We start from the raw sequence: 16,317 nt of genomic DNA, 5'->3' as shown, positions 1-16,317 counted from the left end.
ATTGCAATGTGGACCTCATCCTCACACATCCAGTTGGTCAGTCTTTTCCTTGGGCCACTGCTGAAATGTATTGCTTCTAAATAAGTAAATTCAGGTTTTTATTTACGGATTTATTTCTGTTTCTTATAAAATGCTAACCTATTCTTGCACGCTGTACAGCATGACTGCCAAAAGTCCAGGAAACAGTCTGTAAAATAAGGAGCTTTGATCCAGTGCCGAAGAAGCTTGTGCAGAGTATTGTAATTTAAATTTTACAGTATATTGAATGCTGCTGATGTGTTCATATTAGTGTTCTGGGTAGACATAGATAAATTCAATTTTTTATTATAATAGTTAAAAAATTAAAGGGATTCTCTGGGAATTAAGAAAATAAAAATACTTAAATATTACTTTATTATAAATATATTTCCAAATACCTTTCATTAGTTATAATGGCTTGTTTTGTCTGGGGAGCAATCATTAGGAGAAAAGAATTGGCCGCTGTCCTATTAGTGCACACAGAACCTGTCCTAACCACACAGGAGGACAAGTTACTTCGCAACATTGAGGTAAAGATCTGCCTCAGCCTCCTCTCCTACTTGTCTGGGATTATGATTCTGAATACAGTTTAATATGATCTTCAGCTGAATCTCTGTAGGAATGGAGCTCAGGAGACATGAAGTACAGAGAGGAGGGTGTGGATAATGAGCAGCAGCACTTGTATGCAGTCTCCATTACCACAGCCCCACATTACCACAGTCTGTCCTGTCCGTCCTCTCTGTACTTCATGTCTCTTCATGAGCTGTATTCCTATAGAGATTCAGATGAAGATCTTATCAGCTGTATTTAGGATTATAATCCCTGACAAGCAGAGCAGAGAGGAGGATGAGGCAGCTCTTTACCTCAGTGTTGTGAAGTAAGTTGTCCTCCTGTGTGATAAGGACAGGTTTTGTGTGTACTAATAGGACAGCAGCCATTTTATTTCCCCTGATGTTTGCTCCCTAAGGTACATGGGAATATATTTATAATAAAGTAATATTTAAAGGGGTTGTCCAAGTTATATTTATTGATGACCTATCCACAGGATAGGTCATCAATATCAGATCAGCTGGGGTCCGACACCTGGCACCCCCGCCGATCAGCTGTATAAAGAGAAGGCGCGCACTGTGCCAGAGCTGCCTCCTCTTCATTGTTTACCTGCTCACCGTTGCATCTGCAGCAGTGAGCAGGTGTAATTACACCCAAGCCGTCCCATTCATTTCAATGGTACAGATCGCTTCTATACAAGTGTTGGACCCCAGCTGATCTGATATTGATGACCTATCCTGAGGACGGGTCAGTACTGAAGGACTGGTTATATACACTGATATATATTAGTTGAACTCGATAAGGCTTGTGAAAAAAAATAACTTGTATTTTTAAAAGCAGCAACATTTCAATATTTTGGCCATGTCAATGTGCAATGTATGTATCAAATGATTTCTAACATATTGAACTCCGCTAATGCAAATGTGCAGCAGAGGGGTGTGAAGAGTCATCTCATGAGCCACAGATTCTCTTCAGTGTGTAATATTCAGTATATTTCCACTGACTCTCCAGAAACACGACACTATATATGTTCTCATTCACACAAGCATATTATACCTGTATTTACTAGTCTGGATTCTGGATGTAATCCTCTGACCTCCTGCAGATCGGAGTATTACAGCCAATGCAATAAAAAAAAAGTCACTGTCACCACTAATTAAGTTTGTTAATAATTGTATTCCACAAGAAATAACAATCCTGGAGTATTTATTCTGTGCGTTGTAACTTTCCTCTATTATTCCTGATAGAAGTTGCGAACAGTGCAATAAAGTTGCAGTTGGGGCTGTGTCTTTGCAGTCAGACACTATTCGATCAGTGCTGCCAGTTTAAGGCCTTATTCACATGTCCGTGAATTACATGTGCTGTCCTTGTTCTCCATGAACAGCACATGTACCCATTGATTTTAATGTGTCTATTCACACATCTGTGAATTCCTATGGTCTGTGGGGCTGTGGATACTTCACGGAAGCATGCCCTGTTTTTGTCCTTGTTCATGGATCCCTCGGGCCATTATAGTCTAGGGGCTTGTGAAAAAACAGAGACAAAACGGATGGCATCCATTTTTCACAGATCATTTCTAGGTAACCTTGAAATTTATTTTCAGCTGAGCATTGTCCGTGGAATATGGATGACACAAGGAGGCCAAAAAAAACGGATCTTTCCCGTACAATCCTCTGACGTTCCGGTCACTGATGCCATTACGGACATGTGAAGACCTGTCTGTTCAATCAGTTTTGTCTGTGTTTGGCCTCTTTCACATAAGCGTATCCGGATAAGGTCTGGATGCGTTGCGGCAAACCCGCACAAGTAGGTACGCAATTGCGTTCCGTTGTTCAATTTTTATCGCGTGGCTGCAATGCATCTTGCACGCGCGTGATAAAAAACTGAATGTGGTACCCAGACCCGAACTTCTTCACAGAAGTTCAGGTTTGGGTTCAAGGTTGTGTAGATTGTATTATTTCCCCTTATAACATGGTTATAAGGGAAAATAATAGCATTCTTAATACAGAATGCATAGTACAATAGGGCTGGAGGGGTTAAAAAATGTTTTAAAATAATTTAACTCACCTTAATCCACTTCTTAATCCACCGAAATCTCTTCTGCCTTTATCTGTGAGGAATAGGACCTTTGATGACGTCACTGTGCTCATCACATGATCCATCACCATGGTAATAGATCATGTGACAGACCATGTGATGATCGCAGTGGATTAAGGTGAGTTAAATTTTTTTTTTTTTTTTTTTTTTTTTTAATCCCTCCAGCCCTATTGTACTATGCATTCTGTATTAAGTATGCTATTATTTTCCCTTATAACCATGTTATAAGGGAAAATAATAATGATCGGGTCCCCATCCCATTCATTTCTATGGGGCCTGCATTCCGTAAAAAACGCACAAAATAGAGCTTGCTGCAATTTTCACGCAACGCACAAGTGATGCATGAAAATCACAGCTCATGTGCACAGCCCCATAGAAATGAATGGGTCCGGATTCAGTGCGGGTGCAATGCGTTCAACTCACGCATTGCACCCGCGCGGAAAACTCGCCTGTGTGTAAGGGGCCTTTGTGTTCAGTATTTCAGTTTTGATGCGTTTTTCACGAGTGTAAAGTAAAAATGAAGACTAACAATCTACATCTCCTAGCATCCACCAGTGAAAAACGCATCCGGATGCTTTCCATTTTTCATGTAAGCCCTATTCACTTCTATGGGGCCAGAACTGTGTGAAAAATTTACAATATAAAACATGCTATAATTTTTCCTGAACGCAAAGATGATGTGTGAAAAATGCATGTACACAGACCAATTGAAGTGAATGGGTCAGGATTGGGTCCAGGTGCTATGTGTTCATTACTCGCATCGCATCCGGATGAAAAACTCGCTCATGTGAAAGAGCCCTTAGACTGTGCCATCCCTACTCAGATGGACTTTTACTGCAGACTGCTGCCAAATCATTCATAAACTTCTAGCAGGAATAATAGAGGAATGGCACAAGAATGCTTCAGAATTGTTATTATGTGGAGAAGGCAAGTAGTTACTAAATAAGACTTGTGGTCGTGGCAACCAAGTACGTGTCTGTCCTACCTGGGCTACCCTACCCCTAAGCGGTCAGAGTTGTGCCGTGACCATGTCGTGGAGGGACGCCTGAAAGAGGGCACCCCCTTTGAGAGTAACAGGAGAAAGGGGTGGGTGGGAGGGAGGACTCTGCACTACGTACGCTTGTGGGAGGGCGCCGGCCGTTGAAGTAGGTGGCCAAGCCCCTCCCACAAATACAGGCCAATGAATCGGCCTTTACACTTGTGGTCGTGGCAACCAAGTACGTGTCTGTCCTACCTGGGCTACCCTACCCCTAAGCGGTCAGAGTTGTGCCGTGACCGTGTCGTGGAGGGATGCCTGAAAGAGGGCAAAAGACATACGGGTAGGCAGAAGTAATTTATTGCAAAGTCGTTACAAAGCTAAAGTTTGAAAGGCTGCCGACATCTCGGTTTCGGGGTGTGGTATGTAACGGCTGAAACAAGACGAGTGCCAACGCCCCAGTTTCTGAATGACATGCGCAGGTACTCGGTTCTTGGAGGCCGCGGATGCCGCGCCTATGCGGAACGAATGGCCCGAAATGGTGGCAGGGTCGCCGCCCGTGCTGGCCACTAGTGACCTAACATGGGATATGAACTGCTGGGTGGTGAGCGGAACCACCCCGAAGGGTAACAGAGGACTGTTCGGTCCGGCCCCGGACAAGGCGGACCGTAACCGACGAAGCACCGTGACGGGACACCATTGATGTGCTGTGGGAAAGTAGGATATCTGGACAGGGGGTCCCAACTGGGAGGTCTTAGACGTCTTGAGCAGCAATGTGAACCCGTCGGAGTCTTGGACCAGTTGGCTGACCGTGAGGAAACTGTTGCTGCCTGGTGAACAGGTAAACTCCCCAGGTCTCAGGAAGCCGTAGAAGGCTAAGTAGATGGCGGATTTAAGTACCAGGCTGGCCAAAACCCCGAAAGGATTACCGTCCAAGGCATCGGACAGTTTGCGGAAAAGAGGGCCGGTGACCGGCTGCCTGCGTACTTGGCTTTGAGGCCCGCACTTGCTCAAACCCTTGAGGGCGGCTTTGACAGGGTGTAAGGTGAACACTGATGCTAGCTCGGGGTGGCTAAGAGAGAGGAAGTGTTGCACTCCCGCCAGGTATGACCTCACTGTAGCGTGGGAGAGCTTGCGTACAGAGTGGCAATACCCGATGAACGCCAGGATGTACTCTGGAAAACTGGAGTCCTCCTGAGGACACTCTCCTCGAAACCTGCAGAACGTCTTCCACCCGGTGTTGTACGCCCTGGTCGTGTTAGGCGAGAGGGAATGGCGTATTAGAGCGTGGGCCGTCTCAAGGTGGTCGGTTACACTAGCCTTAAGGACTCGAGAGGAGGGATGGTGGCGCCTGTCGCATCTGCCTCTGGCATGATCTGGAAGAAACGGGAGAAGTTAGCCCTCGACAAGGCGTCAGCAGCCCCGTTTTGCGCACCTGGCACATGCGCACTAAAAACATGAAAGTGGTGTTGTAGGGAGAGCTGCACTAACCGTCTGAGAAAACACATGACTTGGCTAGATTTCGACAGCCCACTATTGAGAATGTCCACTACGGCTGTGTTGTCAGTCACGAACAGAACAGACTGACGTGCCCAAAACTTGCCCCAAATGTGGGCGGCCACCACAATGGGGCACAGCTCGAACAGCGCCGAGGTCTGGAGGAAGCCCGGGATTTGTCCCACCTCGGCAGGCCATGCGTCTGCCACCCAGTGGGTGCCGAAAATGGCGGCAAACCCTGAGCCCGCAGCTGCATCTGAAAAGACTGTAGGCGACTGACACGACAGCTCGGGTACAAATAAGGAGACCCCGTTCCACTGGCTCAGGAAATGATCCCACATGTGGAGGTCCGCTAGGGCTTGACTGTCCAAGCACACTGGGCTGTCCTGTTCTGGGGCGGAACTCAAGAGCGCGAGTAGGCGGGATATGAATGCTCTGCCCTGTGGGATGATGCGCATGGCGAAGTTCAACATGCCCAGTAGAGACTGAAGGTCCGCATTAGTGACCACGGTCGTGACTGTGAACCTGTGAATGACTCCTCTGATCCTTGTTAACTTGTCCGCCGGCAATCTAGCTAGCATGCGCTGGGAGTCTAACTCGATGCCTAGAAAGGTGATGACTGTGGCCGGGCCTTCTACTTTCTTGGGGGACACCGGGACATCTAACTGGGAAAAGCACCTGAGTAACTTGCCCAGCCCTAGGGGGAGTGCCCCTGGCCTCTCAATCAGCAGGAAGTCATCCAGGTAGTGGATGACAAACTCACAGAGGACTACGTGTTCCAAGATCCAGTGGAGTGCCTGAGCCAACTGATCGAAGAGCCAGGGGCTACTCTTGGAACCGAAGGTGAGCTTAGTGGAGAAATAGTACAGGCCTTTCCACTTGATGCCGTGCCACTGCCAGAGGGCTGGCATGATGGGAAGCAGCTTGAAGGCATCCGATATGTCGGCTTTGGATAACCAGGACCCTGGGCCCGTTTTCATGATTATGGCGATAGCCTGGTCTATCGAAGCATATCTCATGCCCACTTCCTCCGAAGGAATGAGGGAGTTGAGGCTGGGGACCTGGGAGCCGTGTGGGGCCGACAAGTCGATAATGAGTCTCTCCTTCCCACTGAACTTGCCTGTGACTACCCCCACGGGACTGACTCTCCAGCGTTGAAAAGGGGGCACACCAAAGGGACCGATTAGGAACCCCTTGCTCAACTCGGCTTCTATTAGTGCGTCTACCGAGGCGGGATTTCTATCGGCTGAAGGTTTTTGCACTCGTGTGTGGACTCTGGAGTCGTGATCAGTCCCGTGTGGAAGCCCTCGTGAAATCCTGTCACCAGGAACTGAACAAACCCAGGGTTGTGGTGGCCTTGCAAGAATTCTTGTAGACGGCTGATATTGACCACACTCATGTAGCTTTTTACAGATTTTAATGAGCATGCTACTCGGGGGTGGGCCCTAAAACAATTGGTACAGATATGCAACAACCGGCACTGCCCAAAATTACAAGAGGCGTAATTAAAGTTGTTGCATATCTGTGCCCTTCCTAGCTGAATGATGGGCCGGCCCAGCTTGTCTACTGAGCTGGGGGGCCTGAAGACCTCAAGAGGACCAGCTGCCGAGCTGGAGGGGTAGGACTTATCGCACCACTCAACCGAGTGGAAGATAGATTGACAGGCGGAACAGGAGGGAGCCTTCAGACCTGCAAAGTGTCTGCAGAAAAGCTCAGTGTCCAGGTTGGACCAGTCAGTGACGTGTTGAAACTGGGAGAGAGCCGCTGCCGCCTTAGCTGCAAATGAACAGTGGTAGTCGTAGAACGCGGTTCCTCCATACCTGTGACCCAACTCTGTGACCCTGAAGAGATAAAGGTCTAGTTCCTCCCTCCTGTCCGGCCTGGCAGTGCAAATGACATCCCTAAAAAGACTAAATGCCATGACGAATTCCGGGATGGACAATTTGCGGTTGAGCCGGTGGTCGCGGCTCCTTAGTACCACTGACACTTCTCCACAAGCTATAACCTTGTTGTCAGAGAGGTCCCTGGAGGCTATGAGTAGAGACGCAAGATTGACATCCCTACCCTCTAGGATGTCCTTCCTGATGTTGAGCGGGACATAGTGGGAGGGAGTCACGTTAGGGACGGACTGGGCAGAACGAATGTCTGCTATGGCAGAGGTGGAGGCGACCGGAACCTCGAGGGAGGGAACTGGTGCGACTGTGCTGCGAGCCTCGATGGACTCCAACCTCGCCTGCATGGATGTGACGGCCGACGTCAGACTGTTTAGCATGACGTGTATCTGAGTCAGCGATGTTTGCATCGTAGTTGCGGGGGGATCATTGGCGCTGGGTGCCAGGGAGTCTCTCCACAGCCGATATAGCTCTGCTTTCCTAGGGAACGCCCCGCTTTGTCAACTCCGCCATCAGCCTAGGAATTGTCCAAGCACGTAGGGACGGTGTACTGCCCCTCTCGGACGTCTGTGCTAAGACCTCGTCCACCGACGCGTCGACAATGTCCGAAGCTGTGGAAAGAGTAACGTAACATGACCGACTAGCCTGATGGTCGCTGGCACCCGTGCAGCTGTCTAACCACGTACAGAAAAGTGAACAATTCCCGTGAGGTATGCACACTGAACCAGAAGAGCCGTGAAGGAATGGCCAGGAACCGCCACCCGGGAGTCAATGCAAGGAGACCTGACGTACTTACCAACTGAGAATCCCTATGCACTGACTTCCACGGAAGTATAATGAAATGAAAATGACCTGTGCGTTAACAAAAAACCATGAGACCCCAGCCTGAAGGCAGCCACTTCCCATCCCCCGACGTGTACCTCACTACCTTGGTAGCCAAGGAAAAATCAATTGAGATCCCACCAACTTCTCTCAGACTAACCACTGTATAGAACCTGGAAAATAACAACGGAACAAATGCAAAAGAACCAGTCAATGCGTGAGGCTCAACACTAGGACGTGTTCGTGAGGGGAGGTATGGTGACTGGTGGGAGTGGGTGTTTTTTTTTTTTTTTTTGACCAGTGCCTGACGTTGATGATGGAAACCCCTACCTATCTAGGCGGCACGGCGGCCCGTGCCAGACTTTAATGTGGGCGAGGAGCGAGCCGTTGCATGCACCGCCGTGCTCCATGGTAACCGCGTGGGGAACGCGGAGTTCCCTGGTACCATGAACCACGTGGGGATGGATATTGGCAACGGCTGACAATCCCCGCAAACATGAGACGAGTGCCACGTGGAGAGCTGACGCATGTCCCTGACAGGGTGCTCAGTGCGGGGCCCTCTCTGTCCCTGGGTGGCGCCGTCCGCCGGCTGAGCACTTCTGCCACGTGGGGAGCAGCGCAGCCCTCTGGCATGAGGTCGGCCCAGGGGGGCCCCCGGCGACGAGGGCCCCATCTTGCTGAGACTAAAGCGTGCCGCGTGGGGGGCCTCACCGGTCCCTGATGGGGCGCCCAGTGCGGGGGTGCCCCCCCTACTCCACGGGGGGCCGCCTCCCGCCGGCTGTGCACCTCCACCGCGTGGGGAAACGGAGCTGCCCCCTGGCATAGGGGGAGGCCTAATCAGGCATGCCTCCCCCCTTGTGTAGGACGTGCCACGTGGGGGGCCACCACTCCCTGATGGGGTGCCCAGTGCGGGGGTGCCCCCCTACTCGACGAGGGGCCGCCCCCCGCCGGCTGGGCACCTCCACCGCGTGGGGAGAAAATGTGCCCCCTGGCAATTTTGGGGAGTGAGGGTTGCCGGCCCACAGCTGGTTGCGCTGCCGACCCGGCGAGGGAGCGAGGCAGGCGCAGGCTGTGTGCCGGCCGAGAAGAGGGGTGGGGAGGCGGGCGGGGGGTTTGGCCGTCATGTGACCACTGGCTCCGCCCCCTTGCCGGAGAGCGGTGCCGGGCGCGAGCCTGGGCAGTGGAGGAGGGGGGTGCCGTGTTGGCTCCATCCCCCCCCCCTTCCAGAGGATGACAAGGTGCCGCTAGTGAAGCGGGCAGGAGGGATGAAATCAGGCGCAGCGTATGGCGGCCCCTACGCACCAAAGGGCCGACCACTGCACGCACGCCTGCACTTACCCGATCCACGAAGGAACAGCCAGGTACGAGCGCGCTTCCAAAGGACTCTGCACTACGTACGCTTGTGGGAGGGCGCCGGCCGTTGAAGTAGGTGGCCAAGCCCCTCCCACAAATACAGGCCAATGAATCGGCCTATACATATGTCAGGAGAGGCGCCAAGTCCTCTTTAAGGCCTTATTGACACATCAGTGAATTACGGACATATGCTGTCTGTGTTCTCCACAGACAGCACACATAACCATTGATTTTAATCTGTTTATGGACACATTAATAATCTTTCACAGACCGTGGGTCAATGGAAAAACCATAGACATGCACCATTTTGGTTTGTGATGCAGACTAAACACACCCATTGAAGTCTGTGGGTCCAAGAAAAAGCACTGAAACAGTACAGATAGCATCCGTGTTTGGTCCATGGATTTCACAGACCATTGGTAGGAGATGCTCTGGAAATTAGTTTTCAGCTGAGCATTGTCCATGGAATACGGATTACCCACGGAGGGCAAAAATGGACACAGGGACGAAACACGGATTCTTCACAAACATCTTCATGAATGGATTTTCCACTGATGTCAAACAGACAGAAATGTGAACAAGGCCTGAAAGGGGCTTCCAGGATTACAGTTGAAGCATAAATCAGTTTAGAAGATCATTTAGGAGAGGTCACAGAGGAAAATGAGGGAAGTTGTCTGACAGATTTATCACAGAATAGCTTTCTGCAGCTGCTATGTACCTAAAAGCCGCAAGTACAAAGAAAAAAAAAATTACCAAAATGTTTTAGCCCAAAATATATGAAAATCAATATTTAAAATAAATGGTTCCGAACGTGTCTACAGCTTTTAAACCTGCTTAATCCCCTGACCTGCCACAAAAAAACATTTAAGGGGTCATTTATTAAACATGCTCGGCTGTTCTTCTAACTTCCATAGAAGTGAATGGAGCACTCTGGGAGTTGTATTTTCAGAACACCTGGAGTGCCAGAGATTGCTGATCCCTGGCCTATACTGGGGATAAGTCATCAATACTTCAGCTAGGCAGTTGCAGAGAGAGCTGAGCCTCTACGTGTAATGGCAACGTTCCCATACCTCCTCGAACCTCATTTGCAAATATTAAAACTTCATTCTCAGCAATGCGGGCACATATGAACATGGGACCAACACAAATGCCTTCAGCTGCCAAGCGCACATGTAACAGGTCAACCAGTTTCATAGGTACATATCTGCTGACAGGTGCCCTTTAATTCTGGGGTAAGGGGGGTGATTTAAATTTTTTATTTTTTTTGCCCCTGTTCCACTCACCGAGGTGGCTAGAATATTCGATCGTCAGATCACTTTTAGCGTCCACTGTACTGTAATAGAACTACAATCTATGGCCTCCTGCAAACATTCATTTCAATGGTTCCGCCAAATAAACGGAATGTACTCCGTATGCATTCCGTTTCCGTATTCCTGTTCCATTAAAAGATAGAACATGTCCTATTATTGCCCGCAAATCACATTCCGTGGCTCCATTCAAGTCAATGGGTCCGCCCCAAAAAACGGAACACATATGGAAATGCATCCGTATGTCTTCCGTATCCATTCCGTTTTTGCGGAACCATCTATTGAAAATGTTATGCCCAGCCCAATATTTTCTATGTCATTACTGTATACTGTATATGCCATACGGAAAAACAGGACTGAAAAACGGAACCAAAATGGAAATGCAACGGAAACAAAGAACGGAAAAACGGATCTGGCCTGCAAAACCCTGAAAAAGCCATACGGTCGTGTGCAGGAGGCCTAAGCCACATTTGTTGTTACCCTTTGGAGCTCTGCCATCTGCAGGCCTCCATAAGAACTACAACTCTGATATGCTGGGTCTCTTCAGAGCGAAAGAACAGCTCCCCTATTCGCCGCATGGCGGAGCCGTTCCTGACCCAGAAGTGCTCTTTCGGTTATTTCACAGCTAACATCTGTTTTTGCTGGTGCAGAAAAACCCCACTAAAACATAAAAGTGCACGCAAAAAAACTGTAAAACCTACGCGTGAACTAAGGTGGCCACTGGCTTCACCCCAGAAAGCAGGACCACGCCCACCCTCTGTGAAGCCTCGCCCCCGCCTCTGTGAAGCCACACCCCATCTCCATGCCGGAGAGGGAGGGAGAGGGAAGAACTTCTTGAATGGAAGATGAGCTGGGGGCATCCAGGGTGCTTCTTATTGGGCAGACTAGATGGGCCAAATGGTTCTTATCTAACGACACATTCTATGTTTCTCTCTCCCTCAGTCAGCCGCAGGGAGCCATGTCTGCTGCTCTAGTGACTGACTGGGGGTAAGAGAAGCCTCAGTCAGTTGCTGCAGCTCACGCTCAGACAGCGCAGTGCTGCTGTCTAAGCGTGAGCTACTGAAAGGGTGGACATCCCTGTATCCATCCAGGCCCTGCGCCGAACGGGGGACAGGGAGCCAGAAAACCGGACTGTCCGGGCTAAAACCAGACGTCTGGCCACCTTAGTGTGAACTAACCCTAAAGGATTAAAGTTTTTATTTGAGACTTTAATATTGATGGCATGTAGGATACTGCAGACCCGAGCAGCTCATCAAGACGGGTGTGCTAGAAGTCAGACCACCACCAATCAGAGACAGGTGAACGGCCACCAGCATTGCTTCTTTTAGACCCCTCTGCCTGGTATCCAGTATTACTATTACTATATGACGTACCATGAGGTGTGCGGTCTGTTCCAGGGCACATCTGCAGGCACTTCTGACCATGCTGTTACAAGAGCAGCAACTAATCTGGTGTCTAGGTAATCGGTGTAATGCTCAGCCACTTCCAGTAGGGGGACCTTACCCTCTTTTCCAGCTAAAAATAGTTTTCAGTAGAGAAAACAAGTCTGCATGGTTCAAGGGAAGACTTCCCCTTTACTGAATGCCCGCAGCATTGACGGTTTGGATAATTATAGATGGAAACTTGGCGAGCAGCAAAGTATCTTCCAGCATGTATCCCTTCAATCCAACAGAGCACCAGAAATGTTGGAAACCTGGCTTATGGGTTCAGCACAGTACTGCAAGAAGAGAAAAACTGTTAAAGTGGTTGTGCCAAGTTTTTAACGTATCCCCTATATATAGGATTGGGGATATTGGGATATTAACTGGTGCAGTCTGACCACTGGGACTCTACTGAACCCAAGAAAGGGGTCCCATGTCTCTGTATGAACAGAGGAACAGGTTGTGCGTTTGAGCTGCAGCTACGTTCTCTATAGGACTTCTGAAGATAGTCAAGTACAGCACTCCGCTATTTGAGCAGTCCCATAGAGAAAAAATGGATTGTCAGCGCGCATGCACGACCAGCCGCTACATTCACACAGTGGCACGGGACCCCTATTCTTGGGATCATTGAAGGTCCCAGCAGTTGACCCCCACCACTCCCCTATCCTGTTGAGAACTTGCTACAATTCTTTTAAGAGGCAAATCTGATTATCAAGTTGATAATAACAGCCTTAGGCCTCATGCTGACGACCGTATATATTTTGTGGCCGTGTGAATCACGCAATTTGCTCAGTCCCTGTTACAGAAGTTAATGCATATATTTTCTATAATTTGCAGAACGGCCACATAGATGCAGACAGCACTCAGTTCACTTTTTGCAGCCCAATCAAAATGAACGGATCCGCATCTGAACTGCAAAAAAAGTGCGAATCAGACACGGAAAAAATATATGGTTGAGTGCATGAGTCCCTACAGAAATCATAATTTAGTGATCTTCAGGTAAGGCCTCCTGCACACGACCGTTTTTTTCCCCGTTTACTGGCCGTTTTTTTGCGTTCCATATACGGAACCATTCATTTCAACGGTTCCGCAAAAAAACTGAATGTACTCCGTATGCATTCCGTTTACGTTCCGTTTAAAGATAGAACATGTCCTATTATTGCCCGCAAATCATGTTCCATGGCTCCATTCAAGTCAATGGGTCCGCAAAAAAACTGAACACATACGGAAATGCATCCGTATGTCTTCCATTCCGTTTTTTGCGGGACCATCTATTGAAAATGTTATGCCCAGCCCAATTTTATCTATGTAATTACTGTATACTGTATATGCCATATGAAAAAACGGAACAGAAAAGGAAACACAACGGAAACAAAAAACAGAACAACGGATCCGTGAAAAACGGACCGCAAAACACTGAAAAAGCCGTACGGTCGTGTGCGGATAGCAGCCGGACGGAATCCTGACCCATTAATTTCAATGGGTTTGTGCACTTGAGGATTGTTTTTCACTGATCATCTTTGCATTCAGGAAAAATCGCAGCATGTTCTATATTGTGCATTTTGCACGCAGCCCTGGCCCATAGAAATGAATGTGGCTGCATGAAAAACGGGAGGCATCTGAATGCAATGCATCTTTCACTGATGGAAGCTTGGAGATGTTGAGTGTTAGGCCTCTTTCACACAGGCGAGTATTCCACGCTGATGCAATGCGAGAGGTGAACGCATTGCACCCGCACTGAATACCGACCCATTAATTTCTATGGGGCTGTTCACATGAGCGGTGATTTTCACGCATCACTTATGCGTTGCGTGAAAATCGCAGCATGCTCCTCTTTGTGCGTTGCGGTGCGTTAATCCACGCAACGCAGGCCCCATAGAAGTGAATGGGGTTGCGTGAAAATCGCAAGCAAGTGCGGATGCGGTGCGATTTTCACGCACGGTTGCTAGGAGACGATCAGGATGGAGACCCGATCATTATTATTTTCCCTTATAACATGGTTATAAGGGAAAATAATAGCATTCTGAATACAGAATGCATAGTACAATAGCGCTGGAGGGGTTAAAAAAAAGGAAAAAATTATTTAACTCACCTTAGTCCACTTGTTCGCGTAGCCCGGCTTCTCCTTCTGTCTCCTTTGCTGAACAGGACCTGGGGTGAGCATTAATTACATGAATAGGACCTGTGATGATGTCACTCCGGTCATCACATGATCCATCACCATGGCAAAAGATCAGAAAATAATACAATCTACAGAACACCGATCCCAGACCCAAACTTCTGTGAAGAAGTGTCACGGCTGAGGATGGGGAAAACCCTCAGCCGTGCGATGCCAGAAGGTGTTAGGCTGCTCGGCCAGGACGACAGGATTAGGGAGCAGGTCACCTCCTAAAGCGTCCCTAACCTGACCCTAACTCCTAGCTGCATTGGCCGACCTTTAAGGTAGGAGGACCCATGCTCCGGAACCTCGGATCCCTAACTCACCCTCCGTCCGGTCAATGGCCAAGCTGCTGGGAAAAGGGGAACACAAACAGACTTACGGAAAAGGCAGGCGAACTAAGTAGTTCCACCAACCTGCCACAGCCTTGCTGACTGGATCCCTGTGCACACAGGAATCCAGAACCATAAGCTGCACAAACCAACAAAGGAAGGTCCCAACAAAACATCAGATGGACATCTCACACAACATGACATAAACATAATGTGACAATATCTTTATGACCACAGGGGTGGCTCTCACTGGCAGGTAGAAAACACAGGATGCTGCTCCAGCTAAACATGGCTGAAGCAACCCTCAGACCTGTGCTAACAGTGAGGCTTTATAGGCCAAGAAGCCACACCCCACAGTCGGACACACCCAGTGACACACACACACTGGGAAGGGAGTTAACCCTTCCAGCACCAGGTAAGGGAAAACACAACTTAAAGGGGAAGTGTTCAAACAACGAACACACTGTGGCTGTTGCCGCAGGCGCAACGCGCACACAACTGCAAGGGAACCGCACACATAGCTGTTGTCCGCGGCAACCGCACTTGAGGCCAACAACATTATGCCTCCAGTTGCGGTTGACACTACAACCCAAACCGCGGGCAACTGTATGCGGCTCCCAAGGAGTCACGGCCATAAACATGGTCGTGACAAGAAGTTCGGGTTTGGGTACCAAACATGCGCAATTTTTTTCACGCGAGTGCAAAACGCATTACAATGTTTTGCACTCGCGCAGAAAAATCGCGGGTGTTCCCGCAACGCACCTGCACATTTTCCCGCAACGCCCGTGTGAAAGGGGCCTGATTCTTCAGTTTTTGTTCATGTGCCTAAAAACTGATTTCCATGGAAAAAACTGAAGCAATGCATGCAACAGCAGACAAAACTGATTAAACTTAAGTGCAAAACCATCAGTTTTTCCCTGAACAGACCCCGACTCCTTCCGTATTGCTCTTGTGAAATAAGCCTAAGGCTACTTTCACACTTGCGGCAGGACGGATCCGACAGGCTGTTCACCATGTCGGATCCATCCTGCGGCTATTTCGCCGTGCCGCTGGACCGATGCTCCGTCCCCATTGACTATAAGGCCGCCGGACTAAAATTACTGCATGTCAGGCTTTTTAGTCCGGCGGCTTTTGCAGTGCAACGCCGTGCTGCGCCGGAGCTCCGCCCCCGTCCCCATTATAGTCAATGGGGACGGAGCAGCGGTCCGGCGAAATAGTCGCAGGACGGATCCGACATGGTGAACAGCCTGTCGGATCCGTCCTGCCACAAGTGTGAAAGTAGCCTAAGGCTACTTTCACACCAGCGTTTTGGCTTTCCGTTTGCGAGATCCGTTCAGGGCTCTTAGAAGCGGTCCAAAACGGATCAGTTTTGGCCTAAGGGTACTTTCACACTTGCGTCAGTATGTATCACATTATATACTGCTTGTTTCCATGGTTACAGACCACCCTGCAATTCATCAGTGGTGTTCGTGCTTGCACAATATAGGAAAAAGCACTAGCCTATGTGCGCTCCCATGGTCCCGGCCACCAGAGAGGCTGATGCTTTTTCCTATAGTGTGCGCAAGCACGAGCACCACTGATGGATTGCAGGGTGGTCTGTAACCATGGAAATGAGCTGTGTATAATGTGATGGAAACAGAATCCAGACAGCAAAGGAAGCAATATGAATAATAACAATACATTAGTAAATACCTTGTATTAACTTTCTCTACATGATAAATGCAACTTACTGAAGTGAGACAACCCCTTTAAATAAGGGTTTATGACCTCTTAGTAGTTTAGAGATAAGGTTTATTAGATGACTGGCACAAAATGAAAGTGCCAGTCACACCGTTAGAAAAACAGTTAACCCTTTGTGACAGAACGGCTCAATATTTTTAATAAAGGCCAACTGA

The 16,317-nt window shown here is 49.0% G+C and overlaps 1 pseudogene; it reads left to right on the top strand.

Annotated features, from left to right (window-relative positions):
• The window catches only part of LOC122935314, a 28,430-nt pseudogene extending 20,097 nt beyond the window's left edge, over nt 1–8,333 (top strand).
• The last annotated feature ends 7,984 nt before the right edge of the window (nt 8,334–16,317 follow it).

The sequence above is a fragment of the Bufo gargarizans genome, chromosome 4 (assembly GCF_014858855.1).
Source record: "Bufo gargarizans isolate SCDJY-AF-19 chromosome 4, ASM1485885v1, whole genome shotgun sequence".
Taxonomy (NCBI): Eukaryota; Metazoa; Chordata; class Amphibia; order Anura; family Bufonidae; genus Bufo; species Bufo gargarizans.
This window is presented reverse-complemented; position numbering and strand designations above follow the sequence as displayed.